This window comes from Sycon ciliatum, chromosome 5, assembly GCF_964019385.1.
Source record: "Sycon ciliatum chromosome 5, ocSycCili1.1, whole genome shotgun sequence".
NCBI classification, from domain to species: Eukaryota; Metazoa; Porifera; class Calcarea; order Leucosolenida; family Sycettidae; genus Sycon; species Sycon ciliatum.
Window position 1 is genome coordinate 25880401 of NC_088647.1, and position 21759 is coordinate 25902159.

Below are 21759 nucleotides of genomic sequence, written 5' to 3' on the forward strand. Positions count from 1 at the left end.
CCTTGGGCTAGCCCCATTGTATTGGTAAAAAAGCCCGACGGCTCGGTCCGGTTTTGTGTAGACTACCGTAAACTTAATGACGTCACCCACAAGGACTCCCACCCATTACCTCGGATTGATGATACACTCGATAGGCTGGGTGGGGCTCAGTTTTTCTCGACACTGGACTTACAGTCCGGCTATTGGCAAGTTCCGGTGGCGGGGAAAGACCAGGAGAAAACGGCCTTCATCACGCCACAGGGTCTTTATGAGTTCAAACGGATGCCTTTTGGTCTGTGTAATGCTCCGGCCACATTTCAACGCATGATGCATGCTGTCCTGCGGGGTCTTTCTCCCCTGTATTGTTTAGTTTATTTGGACGACGTCATTGTTTTCTCGCACACGTTTCGAGACCACTTGCTCAGGTTGGAGGCGGTGTTGACCGCGTTGCGACACGCCAAGCTGAAGATTAAACCAAGGAAATGCCATCTTTTATTAGGAGAGGTTCATTTCCTTGGCCATGTGGTTTCGGCAGAAGGGATCTCGACGGATCCGGAAGAGGTTCAGGCAGTGCGTGAGTGGAAGGCGCCAACCAATCTAAAGTCCCTTCAGGCCTTTCTAGGATTAGCATCCCCCCACCTCACAACAGAGCAACCGAGTTTTGCATGTGTGCGCCAGAAACATGAGTTGAGCTAGTGGGTGGGAGGGTGGGAAGGAAATTGTTTCGGGAACACCTGTTCCGCAAGTTGCATGCTCGAAAGTCCAAACAGCAATGACCTGAAAGAGACATTGTACAGGATATTGAAGGGCGCGTGCCCACGTGACTCGCGCATGCGTGCAGGTTGGGCCAGCTCGCTGGGCTGGCTGCTAACTCGCGTTAGCATGCTAACGCTCATTTAGCATCCCCCCACCTCACAACAGAGCAACCGAGTTTTGCATTAAGCTGGGAGTGCCGATTCGAGCAACTGGTATAATGGCTCGCAGCTGAGCCAGCAAATGACTCCGCTTGGAGCAGGCGAATGACTCCGCATGGAGCCGGCAAATGACTCCGCATGGAGCCGGCAAATGACTCCGCATGGAGCCGGCAAATGACTCCGCATGGAGCAGGCGAATGACTCCGCATGGAGCCGGCAAATGACTCCGCATGGAGCCGGCGAATGACTCCGCATGGAGCCGGCGAATGACTCCGCATGGAGCCGGCAATTGACTCCGCATGGAGCCAGCGAATGACTCCGCATGGAGCCGCCGAATTACTCCGCATGGAGCTGCCAATTACTCCGCATGGAGCCGCCGAATGACTCCGCATGGAGCCGCCAATGCCTCCGCATGGAGCCGCCAATGACTCTGAATAGAGCCGCCAAATGCTAGATATATAGAGATGCATAACCAGTTGAGAGCATATATTCCATAAATCGGCACTCCCAGAGCGGATCACAAAGTGCAGCTACCTGTGATATTTGTAAGCAGTGCAAGCTCGGTAACGATTGACTAACAGGAACTCGATATCATGGGCTGAGGCCATTGCCACAGCCACCCATGCTTTGGCTGCTGGTGGCCTCTGAATGTTACTCGGGCAGACATGGCTTTCCACCTTCCCGCCTCTCTGAATATCGAGTCCGGCAGCTGATTCGAAACGAGTGGCCGGTGTATGACGCCAGGCCATAGCCACAACTGATGAGCAAGATTTTCGCAGTTGCTGCAAAGCCGATCGATTGGCATCTGCTGCTGGTGCCGCTAGCTTTTCCAGGTGCTGCCACAATTGCAAACCACTCTTTGCGATTGGCTGGTCTGCTTGATTGACTGTCCATTGCCCTATCCCCGGTTGCAATTGTTTGCGCACCAGCCAAGTGCACCACTTGCATCAGTGAATAGCAGCAAGTTGGGGGACGGCGTCCACTTAGGCCAGGGTGTAGGAAGAAGGACCGGCCGTTCTACTATTCCAGGAGCTAAGGCCATCAGCGAAGGTATTTGAGGCACTCTTCGGAGAGCTTGATCAGGTAATACGGCTGCCGGTACCAGTTGGCAAGTGACCACAATCTGCAATGTGCGTCCTGGGACTATCACTCTTGTAGCAAACGAGAGCTTTCCCAGAAGATACTCGAGTTGACATTGGGTAGTTGAAGCTGTGTTGAGAGTGGCCCGTAGGAGGTCGTGAAGCTTGGCAAGTTCGTCCATCGGCAGACTGATGTGAGCGCGCGGGTGTCCAGGATGACGCCGATAAACGTCAGGACGTGGGCTGGACCCTCCACTTTTGCTGACGCCAGAGAAACACCGAGGTATGTAAACGCACGGCGCCGAGTAGCGAGTTGCTGGCGAGCTAACACAGGTCCAGAGCATACATCGAGGAAGCACTTTTGCTGACGCCAGAGAAACACCGAGGTATGTAAACGCGCGGCGCCGAGTAGCGAGTTGCTGGCGAGCTAACACAAGTCCAGAGCATGCATGGAGACAGAAACGTTAGTCGAGGTATTTCCCGTAATGGGAAGATGCCAATAACGTCAGGACTTGAGCTGGACCCTCCACTTTTGCTGGGGCCAGAGAAACACCGAGGTATGTAAACGCTCGGAGCAGAATAGCGAGTTGCTGGCGAGGTAACACAAGTCCAGAGCATGCATTGAGGAAGTAACATTAATTGAGGTATTCCCCGTAATGCAACAGGCGTGGGAGTGCGAACTGCCCGCACACAATCCATTCACTGGCGGATGCGACAGAGTTCCATATAGCTGGCCTGGAGCGTAGTACAGTCTGAAGGGCAGGACGCTCTCATAACAGTATTGATCCTGCCAGCGGTTCAACAAGGGCCACTCCTCCGGGCAGACGGGAATTCGGCAGAATGCACTTTTAACATTGAGCTTAGCAAGATACAGCGGGGCGAGCAATTGTCTAATCATGTTTGCAGCATTGTCATCTTGACATTGTGGAGAGACACGGTCTGCTGGAATGTAATCGTTGACACTTCGACCCTCCAGGCTTTACAAAGGGTGTGTCGTGTGTAACTTCCCGTTCATCTAGGAACCGCATCTACGCCGGAACAGCACAGAGGCGAGAAAGGGGGTGAAGAACACGGGCCAGCTGTTTCAAGCCTGCTGCAAGAAACGGATCGGCCAGCTGTTTCAAGCCTGCTGCAAGAAACGGATCGTTGCGCAGAAATATAATCTGGGTTAGCATGTGACCGTGATAAATACAATGGATCCCAGTTAGTTGAGTGGTTGCCGATGAAACCTACCACAACCCCACAATTACGACCATGTGCAACATACCTCCGGAGCATGTGAGACCAGTAATTTTGAGAAGTGAGAAACTGAGTGCTTACACAGTTACTGATGAGGCCTTACACTTTGCCCTGGGATGCTCCTGTCGGCACTGGAGGTAGCACTGCCTGAGCTGACGCGTGCAAGCGCCGTACTCGTAGTAGCGGCATACGGTTGCGGTACGTGATGCGGATCTGTACTGGTGAGTAGGACGAAATGCGCACGGAAATGCTGGCGAGTGCACTGAGCTGCACTGCTGGCAGGCGGGTCGTGCTGTTCCAGTACACCGCGAGGCGCAGTTGCCACAAGTTGATATTGATAACCTGGCTTTGGAGATTTATTTTATTTTCCATTGCTATCAGGTTCAGCTTAATTCCCTCTGTGCTGCGCTGATGAGTCCACAAAGGACGAAACAGTTGTCCGCAGATTGAGTATTGATAACGTCCAGTTTCTAGGTGGCAAAAACTGGCGATTGGCCGCGACGATCGTGGCCAAATACGTCCACAGGCACTCGTGAAACGCGGTGAGGAACAGTGGAACACAGACCATTCATGAACACTGTCCAGGTCTCAACTCAAGTGCTACCGTCATGCAGCCTACGAAGCGCAGTTCTGGGTTTGGATTCAAATAAATGCTAGTGCGCCAGAAGAGCAACATATGAGGGGCTACGGAGTTGGAACGTCGCCGGAGCTGGACTGACTGCAACTGTATCGGGCAGCAGGAAATCGAAGTCCACGAACTCGCCTCTCTGGACGCGATCGAGAAGGGCCCGTATAGGACAGTCAGGTTCACCTGCTGTTGGTGCTGCATGCGCATATGGCGGTCGTCACTGCACCGGGCTCCCAGTAGGGTCCGGCCTGCTGGCGGCGAGCGGCGATACGGATCCAAGTAGAGCGAGGAGAAGCTGGGTGGCGTTGGTGACGGCAGTGGACAACTCCCGTTGTTACTTCCGACAGAAAATCAAAGTCCACGAACTCGCCTCTCTGGATACGAATTACGATCGTCAGGCTCGCGCCTGCTGTTGCAGTGGCGGTGCTGCGTGGCGGCCATCGCTGTGTTCGCAGTAGGCGGCCGGCGGAGCCAGGTAGAGCGAGGCGATCCGGAGAGGCTGGACGCCGGTTGGTGACGACGACATTGTTTCAAGGCACAAACAAGGGTCGCTGAGATCGCGTGGAGGTACTTCATTTCAGGAAACCTGATGATGGCGCAAGCTAAAAAACCACAGTCGACGTTCCACTGTAGACGACGACATTGTTTCAGGCACCAACAGGCACCAACAGGCGTCAATGAAGTCTGAATTGAAACGCAGAGATACGAGAATGCCAGCTTGAAAGTCTAACGAAAGGAAATTGTTTCGGGAACACCTGTTCCGCAAGTTGCATGCTCGAAAGTCCAAACAGCAATGACCTGAAAGAGACATTGTACAGGATATTGAAGGGCGCGTGCCCACGTGACTCGCGCATGCGTGCAGGTTGGGCCAGCTCGCTGGGCTGGCTGCTAACTCGCGTTAGCATGCTAACGCTCATTTCGCGTCGTAGATCTACTATCGCCGATTTATTCCTCGCTTTGCCGCGATCGCACATCCGCTGCATGATCTGCTCCGTAGGGACGTTTCGTTTGTGTGGTCAGCTGAACATCAGACTGCGTTTCGCAAGTTGTGTGTAGCGTTTTGTCAGGTACCGATTTTGGCATTTCCAGATTTTTCTCTACCTTTTGTTGTCGACACTGATGCCAGTGTTTCCGGCTTAGGTGCGGTGCTGTCGCAAGTCTCCGGCGACGGTCTAGAGCGACCCGTAGCATACATCAGTCGGTCCTGCTCGGCCGCTGAGAGAAATTATGCCATAACTAAATTGGAATTGCTAGCGGTGGTTTGGGCATGTCGTACATTCAGACCGTACATTCTGTTGCGCCCGTTTTTGCTTCGGACAGACCACGGCAGTCTGCGTTGGCTGATGCACTTTAAAAATCCAGAGGGTCAGATTGCTCGTTGGCTCAGCACGTTGCGCAGGACAAAACATAATCAATGATACACGTGACAAGGAGGTAAGCATTCCATGGTGCACAGAAGACTGCACGTGCAACAAAAACAATTCAACAAAGTCAAAAGTAACACACTACAAAAATAAAAACCAAAGAACCACACGCACAACAGCTGAGTCTTCAGGCTCGGTGGATGTGGTACCTTGCCATGATCCAGGCGAAGCTGTGCTCTGCCACAAACTCCTTCTGCCCCTCTCTCACTGCTGCAGGCCTCATACGGCTTGAGAGATCAGCTAATACTGGCATCCGCGCAGACTTGCGATTGAATGACCCCGTCGCTACCCAGCCCCTGCGCGAGAGACTTCGGTTATCCACCATTGAGCAGCTGTGCCGTCAGAAAGTCCTTGTCTTCGTCTTCCATTGTCTTCACGCTCTCACCAGTCAACTATTTTCGTCATTCTACACACCTATTTCCCCCGATCTGGTCGACCACGAATGCAGAGCTACCCGTGGACAGATGACGCAACTTCTGCGCGTCCCTTTCCTTCCAGGAACTGCATGCTGATTGATCGTCCATTCGCTTCCGGGGTGCCATTCTGTGGAATATGTTGCCTCCTGATGTTCGCCTCATTGTGCGCAAAGAAGAATTTAAGCGCAGAGTCTGAATTTGAAATCTATGTAAATATGTGTAGCGTTCTGTGTCACAATCATCACAATTAGCGCGATCGACGGGGAAATATCAGTGGCACTCACAACCAAAGGAATTTGCGAGGCGGCGTACAGACATAGCGGGCCACAGACAGTGGAGGACGGAACAAAGAAGGAGAGTGAAAGAGTGTGGACGAAGAGTAGGGCGGATGGCCTGGGAAACTAGACCAAGAAGAATCCTGGTCACAGCACCAAGTGTCGTGGTCGGCCGATCGTCCCTACGTGTGAGTTATCCCAAGCCCGTTTGCACAAAGTGTATGTGCGCCTCTTGGCCATTCCACTCAGGCATACCTCAGACCCAACGTACAGAGAAATCAGCATGGCGGAGCACAAAGGTCCGATATAGTAAAAGTAGAAATGCAAAGGATAGGTAAGAAACTGCAATGCAAAAACCCGGCTCAAGCGGACAAGTCCACTTGAGCGGTAATGTAAACTCTAATAAACTCAACTCTACAACTCTACTGCACTCAACTGACACACTCTACTCCAGTCAGCAAACTTATACCGCTGAAGTCTATAGCAAGCAGCTGCGAAGAGAAGCAACGAGCAGGCAGCAGCAAACAGAGCCCGAGCAAAGTAAGCAGGAGCGAGGGAGCGGCACGTTGCTGCAAGGAAACTGTATCACTATAAACGTGCAATGGAAACAGGCAGATCGCGCAGACGGAAAGACAAGACGATCGATTACAGTTCTGTGGTAAGGGCGAGTCTAGGCAACACATTGAGGAGTGCCATCAGGATGTGACTATAGTGATGATGAGGAGTAGAACATATCTAAACACGTGACTCCATCTTCTAGAAATGTACATCATGTGTACCTATGCTACTGTTCTAATTATAATGCATAGTCATGGTTTCAGCATTAGGGTACATAACTGCTACATGTAAATGGTTACGAGCATTACTGTGTACGCAGGGTCATCACAAAGGCATAACAGCGATGGAAAAGGCTAGGGAAAACAAACAAACATGAAGAGCCAGTGCGTTGGTATAAAATACAGGCAGTAAACGTACAAGCAGATATCACGAGATATACTGGGGTAAAACAACAGAACAATGTGAGCAAGACATCCAGCAACATAGAAATATCTAATAAAGCAGACAATTCCTATTCTGTCATCAGTCTGTACTGTGTAGTCACTGTAGCCGGAGACTACTAACGAAAACCATACTTCACAAAACATACACGTAACTTGATTACCAGCATTGCCGCAACAAGTCCATCCTGACAAGTATCCTGTGCTCGTATTACTACAGATTTGGCCATAGCCAGGAGATCAGTAACGGGCTTTAGTGGACTATTGTCACTTGATGACCTTCGTCGCACAACGATACATACCAGCATAGGTTACTGGTTGGGATGTTGCGCAACACTCGAGTTACACCGGTACGATGATGCAGTCCGGTCAGGCTATGATCATCATGATTCAATGTCAATGTGATCAAATCATTGCTCTGCCAGGGCTGGCCTAGAGCACCACCACCACCACGAGAGGTTTCAGCACGGAGACCACACCAACCGTACACTTCACCCTGTGTGCTATGTACACCATTCAGTACTGGACTAGACGATGCACATAAGCACACATAGATATAGGCACGCTGTGTGACATCTATACGTACCTGTATAGCACTACTACCACACTGTTCCTGTATCGGTGAGCTACACACTGAATGGAAGCCCCCGTCGCACGACGTATTACGGATGGTTCGGTTGTTGTTACTGATCTGGATACGGTCATGACAGCGGTCAATATCAAACACAGGTACAGGTGCCGGCTGAGCAGGTGCTGGTGGAACAACACTGAACTTCACTCTACTACCTTTCAGAGGAACACCGGCAATCGTAGTGGAAACAGCGTATTCGCCGGCTGCAGCAGGACGACATTTAGTAACCAGATGTCCAGTAGATGATTGCTGTAGGGGCTCGCACTGGACTGTCTTGCCGTCCGGATTTGTCACACAAACTCCTACATCGATCTTCCTCAGCTGGTCTTGGCTGATAGTAGCAGCATCGGAAAGGTGCTCCATCTCTATGTCGATCTCAACATCACTGCCCATCTTACGATTGCCTGAGCAACGCACTTTGTTCTTTGCTGCGTCAACACAAAGACCAGCTTTGCTGATGGCAGCCACAAGATCACGTGTGTCGCTTGCCGCAAAGACGATGCCGCTCACAACACATGGCTCAGCATTACTCTTGCCAACCGCCGCTGCACTGTTCAAGGCTGTCACTAGCCAAGACGACATGCGCACAAAATCCACACTGTCCTGGCAAGCATCCAGCATGCCTCTCACCACCTCCGTTTGCGACACACTGCCCTGCAGCCTAGCGAGTTGCTTCTCCAGAGGTCCCAGTGCCTGACTTCGAAGATCATCAAGTTCATTCAGAACACTGGTTTCCCGTTTCTGAATAGTTTCTACCAGAGAACGGAAAAATAGCACTGCCTCTTCTGATGCAAGCTCTATCTGATCATGAAGGTTACGAATGGAGGCCTGTACTTTCTGAATGGAGCTCTCCAGAACGCCATCACTCTCAGACACACAGCTCAACAACAAATCATTCACTGACGCTCTCATCTTCTCTGCTGCAGCATTTATAGACACAAGATCTTGTTTGTGTGGCTCATGTTTTCCAGTACCAATGCATCGCTCACATAACAGCTTCTTACACTTTGTGCAGAACTTGGTCAGGATACTGCTTGGGTGCAGTGCACAGTGATGCTGTGATTGAGTAGCTGAAGCAGCAGTAGTGGTCTCAGCAGTCTCAGTTCCTGCTTCAGTCAATGCAAGTACCTCATGACCATGTGTAGCTCGGGAGAGCTTGTGTCCTTCGGTGTGTACACTGCACAGATGACTGCTGCATGTTGCACAGCGCGAAACGGCCACTTTTACATCCATACATTCATCACACGACACTGCAGACTTCTGCTCTAAACCACTAATCTCTACCCTGGCATAACTATCTGGCAAAGACAGCATGGGGGAGCATCCAACCTGCTGCCATGGTGTTGAAGCCCTACACTTCGGACACGTAACGGAGCCATCTTCATCAACATTCTGCTCAAGGCACGATATGCACAGAGAGTGGAGGCACTGGACCAGTTTAATCCTCTTGTTTTCACAGCCACATGCTACACAGCTCACAGGAGGCATGTCTCAAGCAGGAATTATCCTCTAGTCCAACACATTCAGCTTCTCACTTATTGTTTTCTCAACAATCAAGCTGGCAAAGGGATACTGGAACCTCTCTGGGATCACGAATGCAGCACGAGGAATCTCCAGAAGAAAATAAGACTCGCACCAGGCGGTGAACACAGAGATAAAAGTGGCACGGTGTCAGTAGTAGATGTAGCTCTGCACAGCAGTCTAGTGCAATGTAGGCTACACACAGCATGTACACATGCAGACAGTTGTACTCTCACTGCATGTACTTTTCAGAGATTGCATGACAAGCTGAGCTGGCCCCAAGGCTGGCCAGGTCTGTCATGACAGGTAGCACAGACTTTGCTGTCAATGCACCTGCACCCACCCTGCACTGAACCATGACATTCCCATTCTGTTATAGTCCACCAAACAGCATACAGTCATGTACAGTGCATTGCATCACACAGCCTGTCTCTAGCACAACTACCACTGACCACCAACCCCCCCCCCCCCCCCCCCCCCCCATTCACACAGCCTGTCTATAGCACCACTACCACTGACCCCCACCCCCATTCACACAGAAATAATTACTTACTTGAAGAGCACTGAAAAGAGAGTTTCCTGTGATGAAGGCAGAGTCCTCCTGCAGTGAAAAACAAACAAAAGTGTCCCTTCCATATTCACCTTTGATATTTCTGACCTACCCAAGTTGGGTGTTTGCCTTGCTGCCTCAAATTGTAGTTAGACCGCAGTGCCAATACATTAACTGGTCTCGCCTTCGTCCTATAAGAGGCGACGTTCTCTGTTGCCGTGGGACTTAGCTTGTGCACATTTTCACTGCGCTCACCTTCCCCTTTTTCCTCATTTACTGAGCCATGAATCTTTCAAGTTGGAAAGCTGTTGGTTTGCTCATTGGAGATGTGTTGGAGCTAGGTCTCAGGTCGTTGAATGTCTCCGCAGTTTGTCTCTCAGTTTTGTGCCCAGTTATCACACTTTCTGACTGCCTACTGTAAAACCGGGAATTTTCGCTGGTCTAATATCTTCGGTATTTCCTAAATTCAACTGTTCGGTGGCGTGAAAATTTCGGTAAATCAGTTTTCCAGATCCAAAATGCATTTCGCACACTATCTGGAATGGCTTTTCGAATTTTAGGTCCCGTTTCATTTTAGGTAAAAAATTCCTGTACCGAAGTTTGACGATGTACCGAAGCTATCGAAAATAAAACTCCAGCGAAATCTTCCGGTTTTACAGTGCTATCTTGTTACAGTGTGTAGCAAGAAGGACCCATGAGTGTGTGTGATCCCCGGTAGCCTAATCGGTAGGGCACTGTCCCGGAAAGACAGGGGTGCTGGGTTCGAATCCCGCTCGTGGATCCTACTTTTGCAACAAGTGGTGGTCAGTTTCCATGGTTACTCATAACTCATACTTACAGTAAGTCAACAAATATTCAGCGCATACTTATTTTCGGCTATTTTCCGCCCCGGTCATATTTGGCCGAAAATTTGTTGGGGCCGAAATTTTGTTTTGCAAGGTTCTGTGTGACAGTGTATACAGGCGGCAGCAGTGCGGGCCGAAAATTTGATGCGGCCGATATGGGTTTTAGCCCTGGGAGGCCGAAATTGTAAGGGGCCGAAAATAATAATTTGTAGACTTAAGGGCCGTCGGCAAGAGTACATAACCAAGAGTGTGCAACTCGACGATCCCCCAGCCCACGGTGGAATTTTTTATGACATCAGTCTTTGGCGGCGGTTTGGCTCACTGATGCCATCATGCGTAGCCAGAGATCAAAGTACAAATAATTTGTACATTACAGCTACGGTAGTCGAAGCAGAACAACGGACGATAGATCCATGTGTCTTGAACCTGACGAACTCTCACCGTATCTACAAAACAAGCGTGGGAAAGGATACCCACTTCATCATACTTCTGCCAAAGAATGAAGCAAGAAAAACATTCCGCCGTGGGTGAACCCATCGCTGCTCAAGATAGGAGTTGCGCACTCTTGGTTATGTACTCTTGCCGTCGGTAAATACATGTATTTACTTAGAGACGTCTAACAGGCTTTTCTGGTGGGTGGGTTCACCTGCAAGTCGTCGGTTCTAAAAAATTCATTTCGGAGTGCATGCAACAGGGGTGTAGCCAGAGGATAGTGATCAAGGAGGGTGCCACGACTTTCCCCGCACAAAAGTACAAGCACTCAAGTGTTTGGTCCGCGATACGGCGAGAGGGGGGGGGGGGGGGAGCAAAATCAGTCGCACACTTGACGCTGAAAATCAATCAGTGAATGGCAAATATCCAAACTGGTAGTAGTAACATTTACTACTCCCTGCTTCCAACTAATCGGATGAGCTTAGTCCTGGACGCTGCTTTATCCAGAAGTATCACACTCTCCATCGAACTTGTGTCAGATTTCTCAACCCTTTTTTTCTCTTCGTCGTGTTTGATAGTGCAGTGAGGCATCCTAGATCAATCGTACCCCATACTTCCCACGGAAACCGCAAACTCCACTTCAACGTTACTTTCACTGTTCGGCTGCTGCACCAACACCTGAAACACATGAAAGAATCTTCTTTGCTTTTCCACAACCTCCAATGTGAACACCCAACCGTCAGAACTACATGCACACGTACATTGGAAAAGCTTTCTGTCTAAAGCCATTCCATACTGGTGCTGGGTGTTTGAGTTTCATGACATGTACATGTACATGTACTTGTACTAGTACACTGTATTAGTAGTACATTCTACAAACACATAGCGCCAACAAACTGCTATGCCCTGTGTGTGATGTCCATGGACTGTGTTGCTACTTCTACCCATGACGTGTTTGTATGACTCTTTGCTTCTAACAAAACATGTGGAGTGCCATACAAATCATGTACTGAGCTGAGTCTGCTGAGGTCTGACGTAATGCTGCACGGCAATGGAAGGGAAGCGGAGTTGCCCTTACTGGCCATAGACCGCCGGGGACTATAGATTTCATTGCAAAATGGCCAATGAGCAGACAAAAATATTCAAGCGCAGTAGCACAATACCTACATGTATATTATGTACATGTAATACCTGGCTGCTCTGAACAACGTTTACCACAGTGTGCCGGTTGTGCAGAGTTGCACATGTGATCAGCAGCCCGCCTATTACGCTCTCTCTCTCTCTCTCTCTCTCGAGCCAGCTGCGAAACACGATCGAAATGTTTGAGGGGGGTGCTTTGGCACCCAAAGCACCCCCCCCCCTCTCCCCCCTGCCGACGCCCCTGTGTAATGATGCATACCATACCGCGCATGTACAGTCAACTTTGCTAATAACGACTGCGGATATAACGACAGTTCGCGAATAACGACAGAATTTTCATGCCCAGAGCAAAGTCCCATCCAACTGTGACACATAATTATAATGAGACTTCGGGTATAAGGACACTTTGCAAATAAGGACAGTTTTCTGATGCCCCGCCGAGTGTGGTTATAAGCAAAGTAGACTGTACATGCACAGTGTGTACAGTGCATGATGTACCACTGCTACAGCTAGACCAGATACACATTGAGACACACTTCACTGCACACGTCACGGCAGAGTAGACAGGGTCAGGGACACATACTCTAGACTGTACTCCCATAAACGACTTGTAGGTGTGATTTGGTTCGTTATAAACGAAAACTGTTCGCTACAAATGGTCATTTTCGTATGGGTTCAAACAGGGACATGGACAAGGGTTCGCTATATGCGCATTCGTCATAACTGAAGTCGACTGTACTGTATATGTGCGCATAGCATGGTGTTTATTATGAGTGGTATCTGCATTTGGGGGGGGGGGGCGTTTCTGGGGGTGGGAGGGTGGGTCAAGAATCAAACGCCTGTTAGACGTCTCTAAGTAAATACAGTCGTCCCTCTCTAATCCGGCACTTGTTTATCCGGAACCCTTGCCAACTGGCGCACTTTCTGACGAAACCGATTTTTTTCGTTCAATTCCTACATCTTAATCCGGCACTTGAATTCCGCCTCCGGCAGTGACTTTTTGAAACAAATCGCTCAAACTGCACGTAGTTTGATTTCATAATCCGGCAGTCGTAAATCGCGTACCGTACAGGTGCACTCCTTGCCAGGCCAGGCTAGTCCAGTCTGGTCAATGTTGTCCAGGAGACAACGGCAGTCAACCATACTTTCTTATTAGCAAGGAGTAGTGTCCTGCCAATTTTCAGGTGTGTGTTTGTGTGCGTGTGTGTGCAAGAGAACATGTGAACATGTTCTCTGTTTTGCTTTATCACTTTATCACTGTGTATAATGATTTTTTTGCGCACGCGCAAGAATATGTTAACACAGAAGGCGCATGCTCTGTTCCCAACAAACTCTCACGCGCTCATTGTTCTCCGAAGTCCACTGTTCCTGACTTCAGTTCTTGCTTTGTTCGCATTGGCAGTGGATTTCTTTCTCAACCTTGCTTACCAGGCTCCCCATACGGCTCATTCAGCCTCTCACACTCATACGGCTCACTCAGCCTCTCAATACGGCTCACTCAGCCTCCGCAGCCGGGCCCTGCCCGGCTGCCTCCATACGGCTCATTCAGCCTCCGCAGCAGGGCCCTGCCCAGCTGCCATACACACACATTCACACAGCTCTAAGCTGTCACTCACTCGGAGCCTGGCAAAGCAATTGACAAACCCTCCTATTCCCCAAACTGGTTGCTCATTGTGTGAGTGCGGCATGCAGATGCTTGTGTTAATTCCCGGACAACAATTGAGAATATAAAGCCGTGCACCAAATACTTGGGTCGACATGGAAAAACCCTGCGTTTTGACGTACATAGGATACATGCATGCAATTGGGTAGGGCCGGGTCAGAGGGCAGGATTTCTTAATCCAGCACCCTCGTTAATCCAGCAGAAAACGCCGTAGCAAAAGGTGCCGGATTAGAGAGGGACGACTGTACATGCATTTACTTAGAGACCCCTTACAGTATGTGTACTTTTATATAGTAAAGAAAAAAAGGAGCAAGAAACTACAAGTTACAGTACGCTATAATGTCCACTAACACCACCAGTTACTAAACAATCAGCTCATGTAATACACGACATTGACCGACGGTACTGACGTTCTACAACTAACTGGCTAACAGCTCTAGCACATCTTGGATGCGCACTCCAACAGCCTTCCAACTTGGAAGGTTTGCTTTGCGTCCTATAATCGTGGTTTGACCGTATTGTCCAGTTGTCTTGCCAGTATCGTCATCGACATGCATGAACATCCGCCAACGTCCTTCACAGCTGAGACTTTCAGCTCGTGCTTATCTTGGTTGCGCTCACCTTCCCCTCCTCGTGTTATTTCTACAACTTAGAACCTTCCAAGTTGGAAGGCTGTTGGAGTGCGCATCCAAGATGTGCTAGAGCTGTTAGCCAGTTACTTGTAGAACGTCAGTATTGTTAGGAAATTTGAGGCCCTCTTTTCTCTCCGAAACTCAACACTTGCAAGCCAGATATGAAAGAAAGAAAAAATTATCAGTCACACCACCGGGACTCGAACCAGGGACCTTGCTATTCGCGAGCAATGCTCTAACCAACTGAGCTACAGTATGACTCTTATCCACAGTGATGGTAAATCTATCCTTCTTCGATCAATCAATATCTGGCTTGCATTATACTGGCAACTCACACCAATCAAGAGGGCCCTCGGCCATTCGCTTGATATCATGGGGAGCGCATCAAACTATGTCCACTGCGAGCAAATACAAATTGCAATTTCAAATACTTTGAAAATTCTCCGTGAAGTCCAAATTTGAAATTGCAATTTGTATTTGCTCGCAGTGGACATAGTTTGATGCGCTCCCCATGATATCAAGCGAATGGCCGAGGGCCCTCTTGATTGGTGTGAGTTGCCAGTATGACGCAAGCCAGATATTGATTGATCGAAGAAGGATAGATTTACCATCACTGTGGATAAGAGTCATACTGTAGCTCAGTTGGTTAGAGCATTGCTCGCGAATAGCAAGGTCCCTGGTTCGAGTCCCGGTGGTGTGACTGATGATTTTTTCTTTCTTTCATATCTGGCTTGCAAGTGTTGAGTTTCAGAGAGAAAAGAGCAGTACGTGGCATGTGGCCTCAAATTTCCTAACGTCAGTATTGTTGTTCAGTTTTGTGCAATGTTCTCGCACGAGCTGATTGTTTAGTAACTGGTGGTGTTAGCGGACATTATAGCGTAACTTGTAGTTTCTTGCTCCTTTTTTTTTTACTTTAGCCCCCGTCCCTCACACAAACAAGTCAACAAAGCGGCATCTTTGGATTGAGGGGTGCTGGTTTCGAAACAACTGGTTTGAAGCTCAAAGTAGAGCTGCTATTAGCTCAAAGTAGAGCTCCTATTAGCTCAAGGTAGTGCTGCGGTTAGCTCGAAGTAGAGCTGCTGTACGCTCAAAGTAGAGCTGCGGTTAGCTCAAAGTAGAGCTGCTGTTAGCTCAAAGTAGAGCCGCTGTTAGCTCAAAGTAGAGCTGCTGTTAGCTCAACGTAGAGGTGCAATGCTAAATGGATGTAATATAGCTCAAGGCAGAGCTGCAGCAAATAGCTAGATAACACCAGTTGTGAGAGTGGACCCATGAAACCAGCACCCCGTTAGCTAAGTACTATTGACGCACAGCAAAGGTCAATTAATGTCAGCACAGGCAAGTATCGTGCGACTAGAGTTCAGTACATATAGCTCATTACTCACGCGAGTCAGGCATCATGGCATCCGTGACACGGCAGCAAGCCGGGACGATAGCCGGCGTTTAGCGCTCGCTGTAGTCCGGATGTAGCGTAGACATGCATCACTCTTCCATCGACCTGCCGCTCGGATGAGGGAATCGGGGACACCGGCCATACCAGCGGTGGTGGCTGCTTCGATGCGGAATGAATGCCCGGAGTAGTGCGACTGGGATGGTACCCCGGTCGTGGCAACAAGAAACCGTACTGTTGCTGTGAATGACTGTCGGGTCAGCTGCTGTCCGTTCGAGAGTATGAACAAGCGTTGCTCGGTTCCTTGGCGACGAGTGGCAAACAGGTAGCTAACCATGGCATGGATCGGGCAGTACGGCGGTACGGATGGGCCAATATCAATAGTGACGCCTTTGCCGAATGGGTCCGTCTTGGACGAACGCAGGAAAAGCTGTAGGCATCCGTCACCAGGGAAGCTGATGCAGCCCCGTGTGACGCCATTAGTGAATTCAGCACACCGGAGAAATCCAAAGAACACTAGCAGCATGGCGGCTTGGAAGAACAGCTTGTCATGGCCATTGAGGGTACTACACTTTCCGGCATGCGTCTATCAGGTGTCGTAGGATTGGCATAGTGATAGGCGAGGGGTGAGTACAGCCGTACCATGGCATCGCTGGATGCCCTTCATCACCCTCTTCAGAAGCCACGCATCTACTAAGGGGTCAGCAAACCTGTTCTCGAGATGGGCATTACGCACCGCACTCACATACACAGATACAGTTCCAGGTCTTACAGTTCGTGTGAGGAACGACGCGAAACAGCACAGCATAACGTCGGTAGCAGGATAGGGTGACCAGTGTTGCAGGCAGCAGAAATCATATTAGCGGTCTTCACCAGTGGTGTAAGTGCGGCGGGTGTTCCTTGACACGGCACAAGCAGCATAGTGGCAGACAGTGGCTAGCATTGCTGAGGCAGGCGGGCAATGTCCGGAGCCGCCTTGGCGTTCAGGGCGTGGCGTCTGAATGCCTGCATGAAGGAGCGAGACAGACAATCAGCAATACCATTGTGATGGCCATCAATGTGAACGGCAGAGACAGCAAAATTGCACCGTGCACTCACAAAAAAATAGTTCACGCAGCAAAGGCATGACAGGAGGAGATTTGCAGCAGCCAGATCGAATGCAATCGACAACAGCCGAATTGTCACAGTGGAAGAGGATGCGGAGCTTGGACCACTCGTAGCCCCAGGTACTGCACGCTACCAAGATGGCATACAACTCTTTCCACTCTATGCTGCGCTCGGCATCTTTCTCGGACCAGGTGCCACAAATTCATCGACCGTGGTTGTAGCCCCCCCCCCCAGCCGACCGAGCCGCTCGCATCGGTAAATAGCTGCATGTCAGGAGATGGCGTCCACTGCAGATGGAGAAAGAAGGACTTCCCATTCCAGTCCTGCAGCAGGCGCAGCCACCAAGTCAGATCGTCGATGCACTCGTTGCTTAGCTTGATACAATAATGGGGCTCCCGGTGTCGGCTACACACGGACCATAGTCGACGCATGAATGTGCGTCCCGGAACGAGGACTCGGGCAGCAAAAGTGAGCTTCCCCAGGAGGGACTCGAGTTGATGCTGGCCGATGCTGCGCTCGCTAACAGTGGCCATGAGTAGCGTACTGATCTCGGAGAGCTTGTCCTCTTGTAGCCGGGCTTCACGGCGCTCACAGTCTAACACAATACCAAGGAAGGTCAATGATGGTGATGGCCCTTCGAGTTTGGATGGAGCCAGGGGAATGCCGACATACGTGAATGCCTCAGAAGGATGGCCAGTTGCTGGTTGGCTGCAACCAAACCAGTGGAGATATTGAGAAAGTCGTCGAGGTAATGAAGCAGGTGTTCTATAGCAAACTCGTGCTGCATGATCCAGTTGACTGCTGTGGCTACTGAGTCAAAGATGGCTGGGCTGGAGCGAAGGCCGAAAGGCAGAACACGCTCGTAGTAGTAGGAGCCTTCCCAGCGAATATCAAGTAAATGAAAGTCCTGATGGCGGACAGGGATCTGCCGAAATGCACTGCGAACATCGAGCTTGGACAAATACACAGGCTGTGGGCATGGCATGATGATGTTGATCGCGTCGTCAATGCTCACGTAGTGCAGAGAGAACGGCTCGGCGAGAATGCTGTCGTTCACACTGGCGCCTACTGGACTAGACAGATGGTGGATCATGCGCAGCTTGCCGTTCTTTTTGGGGACGGCACCGAGGCCAGAGCAGCGCATGAACTGAAATGGCGGCGAGGGAAATGGGCCTGCGGTCTCGGCGCGTGCGCAGGAAGCAGCTAATTGCTCGGAGATAAATGCAGCGTGAGTGTAAGGCGAGGGCAGATTATTAGAGAAAACAGAAATGTCATGTTGGCCGGCAAAACCAAGAGCAAAGCCATAGCGCAGGCCGTGGAGAACATACGAAACAAAGGATTGATCTGGGTGGTGACGCAACAGGCGGGCAAAGTGATCAGCTAGCAGTGGGGTGTATGCAGAGTGTATGGGGAACAAGCTGTGTACAGCGTCAGGCAATTCAGTAGCGGCCATTCTACTGGGAGCGGTGGGGTGGCCGATTGGCTCTGCGCTGCTGCTGGTTGCACTTGGTGTCTTTGTGATCCTTGCCACACTGGCTGCAAGTATGGGAGAATCGGCACGACGACGAGGAGCAGCGGCCTCCGTTGAAATTGCGGCAGATTTTCTGGCCGTCATTGGTGTGTGTGCGACCACTGGAGGTGAATGCTGCTGGCTTGGGGAAATGGGCTTGGGGACGAAAAGGACACAAACCCGCCCCTGGGTGAACAGTCTCACATTGGGCGCATGTTGGGCGCGCATGCCCTGTGAATGCTATCTGCCACAGGTTTACGTCGATGGAGTCCAACCTCTTCGTCCCCGGTTGCTGGGCCGTGAGCATCCGCAGCTGGCGGTCGTACTCCAGCCACGCGCTTGGAAAAACTGGCGGCTAGCAGTCAGGATCAACTGCTGGTACGCAATCAGTTCGGCGGTACGGTGCGGGACAGCAGCCGTGACAACAGACATGTAAGTTGTCCATGGTTCGAGCCATGTAGCTATGTTGTGGACCTTGCGACGTACCTCATACTGGCCAACCCTCCCGTTTTTCCCGGGAAAATCCCGGAAAATCAACACTCCTCCCGGCGTCCCGGGGATTTCAAGCAAACTCCCGGAAAAACCAAAGTTTTGTCTGATACAGGATTTTCCTGAAAACTCCATGGTTTCTTCCCGAATGTCCCGTTTTTTGAACTTTTTCAAAGGTATGTACGGTGCTCATTCGCACTTCGAACTGTGCACAGCACTTTGAAGACCTGACCATGCAAGATCTGCACTGACAAAGTGACAGGCGGGCGCCGACTGATTAAACTGCACTACAGCCTAGTACAGGGTCGATCTGTGCTGCACGCACAGCTGCAGAGTCGAACGTTTTTTTGGCGGGAAAAGCTCTTTTTCACTTGTTTTTGTGCCATCCAGGGATTTTGAGAGAAATCTAGGGATTCTGCATGTCTTGTCAAGGGATTGAGATTGTGGTGGTTGGTCAGTATGGTGCCTGCTTCGCATCATCCGACTCGACAATGTTTAGTTGGCTGTCGTTATTCGGGCTGTGCACCAGCCGGAATGTTCGGCCGGAAGTGCGAGAATCTCAGGCAACAAACTTGAAAGATCGACAAACTCACCTCGCAAGATACGCTCCTGCACAGCCTTGGCCACAGCTGGTGCTGGTGGCTGGACGGGTGGATTGCAAGAGCCTGGGCCTTGGGCTGGCGTTGTGGCGGCAGCAGCCGTATTGCCTTGACCTTGAGTTAGGAGCGGCACGATGCTCTCTGTAATGGCGGCCGACAAAGCCGACTGCACCTCGTCCCGCACGAGAGCGCGGAGATCCATTGCGCCCACGTCGCCTGAGCTGGTGGAGGAGGCATTGGTGCCGGTCGGGCTCCTGGGCTCACGAGCCGTGTCCGCAATGTCGTGTTGCTGGTTTTCCAGGCCGGAGCAGACATGACTTCCAAGGGCTAGCTGTGCAAGCAAACGGTCTTGTGAAATACTTTTATTTCCTTTCGGGTTGAAGCCGCGCTGGGAAAGCTCGCCGCGGAGGGCTTGGCAAGTCATTGCCTTCACAGTGTCGACAGTTAGGTCGGACATGCTGAATAAATACAGTATCGAGATGACACTCGGGAAAAGGAGCGCTGAAAAGCAACACTGCGGAAGCACGATCTGCTGTCTGGAGGAACACAACCGGGCAAGCAAGATTTGTTTTCTTTTCAGCAAAACGGGCTGGTGCCATCTGTGATTACGCAGCAAAGCAAAGCGCATGACGCCGTCAGTCTTGCAGGCAGCACAGAGTAATGCAGCGCGGTGTATGCGCTAGTTCGGATTGTTGCTAACGAGTACTAGCACAGCTAGTACACCAATAAATTTATCCTTGGCTCTCCATCCGAGTCCGTACTTCTATATCTTCAGGTTATAAAATTGCAATTATACCTTGTACTTGAGAGAATTGAGACTGCTGCTATGTAAGGCTGGCGACGATGTGGTCTGTCCTCCTCCACCGTCCACGAATCTGACAGGGTCACTCTTCTGGCCGAAGTTCCCTTGTCTGTGACTTTCACAGTGACAACTGCCAACAGCGGCGCCTTATCCGAATAGATCAGTCCTTTGGGCAAAGTCCTCTGATGAGTGAGTTCCATACTCCCGACCTCACCTGACATCAATTCCGTCTGCTCTAGCAGTCACTGCCATCCAAACAAATCTCTCCACGATTGAGAGTCTTGCGATGTGTGGTGCGTCGACTACTGCATACATTTGGAAATCACACTGACTGTCCGTGATATCCTCGAACTGCACGCAGTGGCTCCAAGCTGGTAAGACTAGCAGTTTCAGTTTTTCTGGTCTCTGACGTTCGACTCCACTACGTATGGGTTCCGCCAGGTAGACATACCTTGCGACACTCGTTTATGTACTGGCTTAGTTGGTGAATAGTGTCTTCGACTCCGTCGTGGCTCAGCTAACCAGAATGGATACGACCAATGTACAATGCCAGCTACCTTCGCAGACTAACTGGTAAACGACGAAGTATTTTCCTGCACGCTCCGTGCTCTTCTTAGATCGGCTAAAATGGTACGCTGTCGTGCTCCGATCCACGCTCTCTGGCATATCGGTTGGCTGCATGCGGGGCCTCGCTGCCATTGCATATTGCCGTCGCTACGTAGAGGGCGGAATCATTACCGTTCGAAGTAGTTCAATCAAGGGCGAATATCTCTCCGGAGTCCGCATATTCCATGTTCATCACCCGGCATTAAATATCCTCGTAGTTGTAGCGCCTTGTAAAGAGAGCTAGAGCCATCCGCTCCTACCAGAAAATGGCTTGCAGGCCGCGAATGACTTGGCCCCTGGCCCCCTAACTTTTCACCCCTCGCGAGTAAAAACTATGACTGGCCCACAACAGAAATACTCGAAGGCACAATTTGAAGAGAGCTAAACCTTCTTCCAGTCCTACAAATATTTATGCACAACAGCCACGTAGCTAGTGCCTGACCCAACATGACGAAACGCAAGAGCAAGAATACAACCATGACAACAGAGGAGAGCAACCCAAAAGGATCAGAAACAAGTGTGAACGCTCGGAAATAAAAAAAGAAAAGCGTGCCATCAAGCTCGTACATCAACGCATGCACACGATCATAATGGTGTTGCTTGCACTGATTAGACTGATGGTACACGCACGTGGTTCATCGACATCAGTCATCAGTCATCAGTCATCAGTGTTATTCGATAAACGAGGTCACTATCAGTGTGAGCAACACACAGACAGTCAGTGTACAGGTAGACATGTTCCGTATTTTCCAGAGCCGTGCCCAGATTATTCATTTGTCATGAAATACAGACATCTACCGGTATCCTGTTTATCACCAGCGTTGTACATAACCCGCGCTGACTCTTTTTTTGGGGGGGGGGGGGGGTGAAGGAGGATTTGGCGCGCGACTCGT

General features: G+C 50.4%; 1 protein-coding gene across 2 annotated transcripts in view; it reads right to left on the reverse strand.

The window, feature by feature from the left end:
* The window catches only part of LOC135818179 (peptide chain release factor 1-like), a 97742-nt gene that overhangs the window by 34123 nt on the left and 41860 nt on the right, over window positions 1–21759 (reverse strand). Inside the window, exons 1-2 of one of the 2 annotated variants that reach the window (XM_065331526.1) lie at window positions 15749–16295; window positions 9658–9705 (exon numbers count right to left, since the gene is read on the reverse strand). The exons of the other annotated variant lie outside the window; for it this stretch is intronic. The gene's annotated coding sequence lies outside the window, so the exon portion shown is untranslated. Of the gene's footprint in view, window positions 1–9657; window positions 9706–15748; window positions 16296–21759 lie in introns of those variants that run through there. 2 annotated transcript variants of the gene reach the window in all.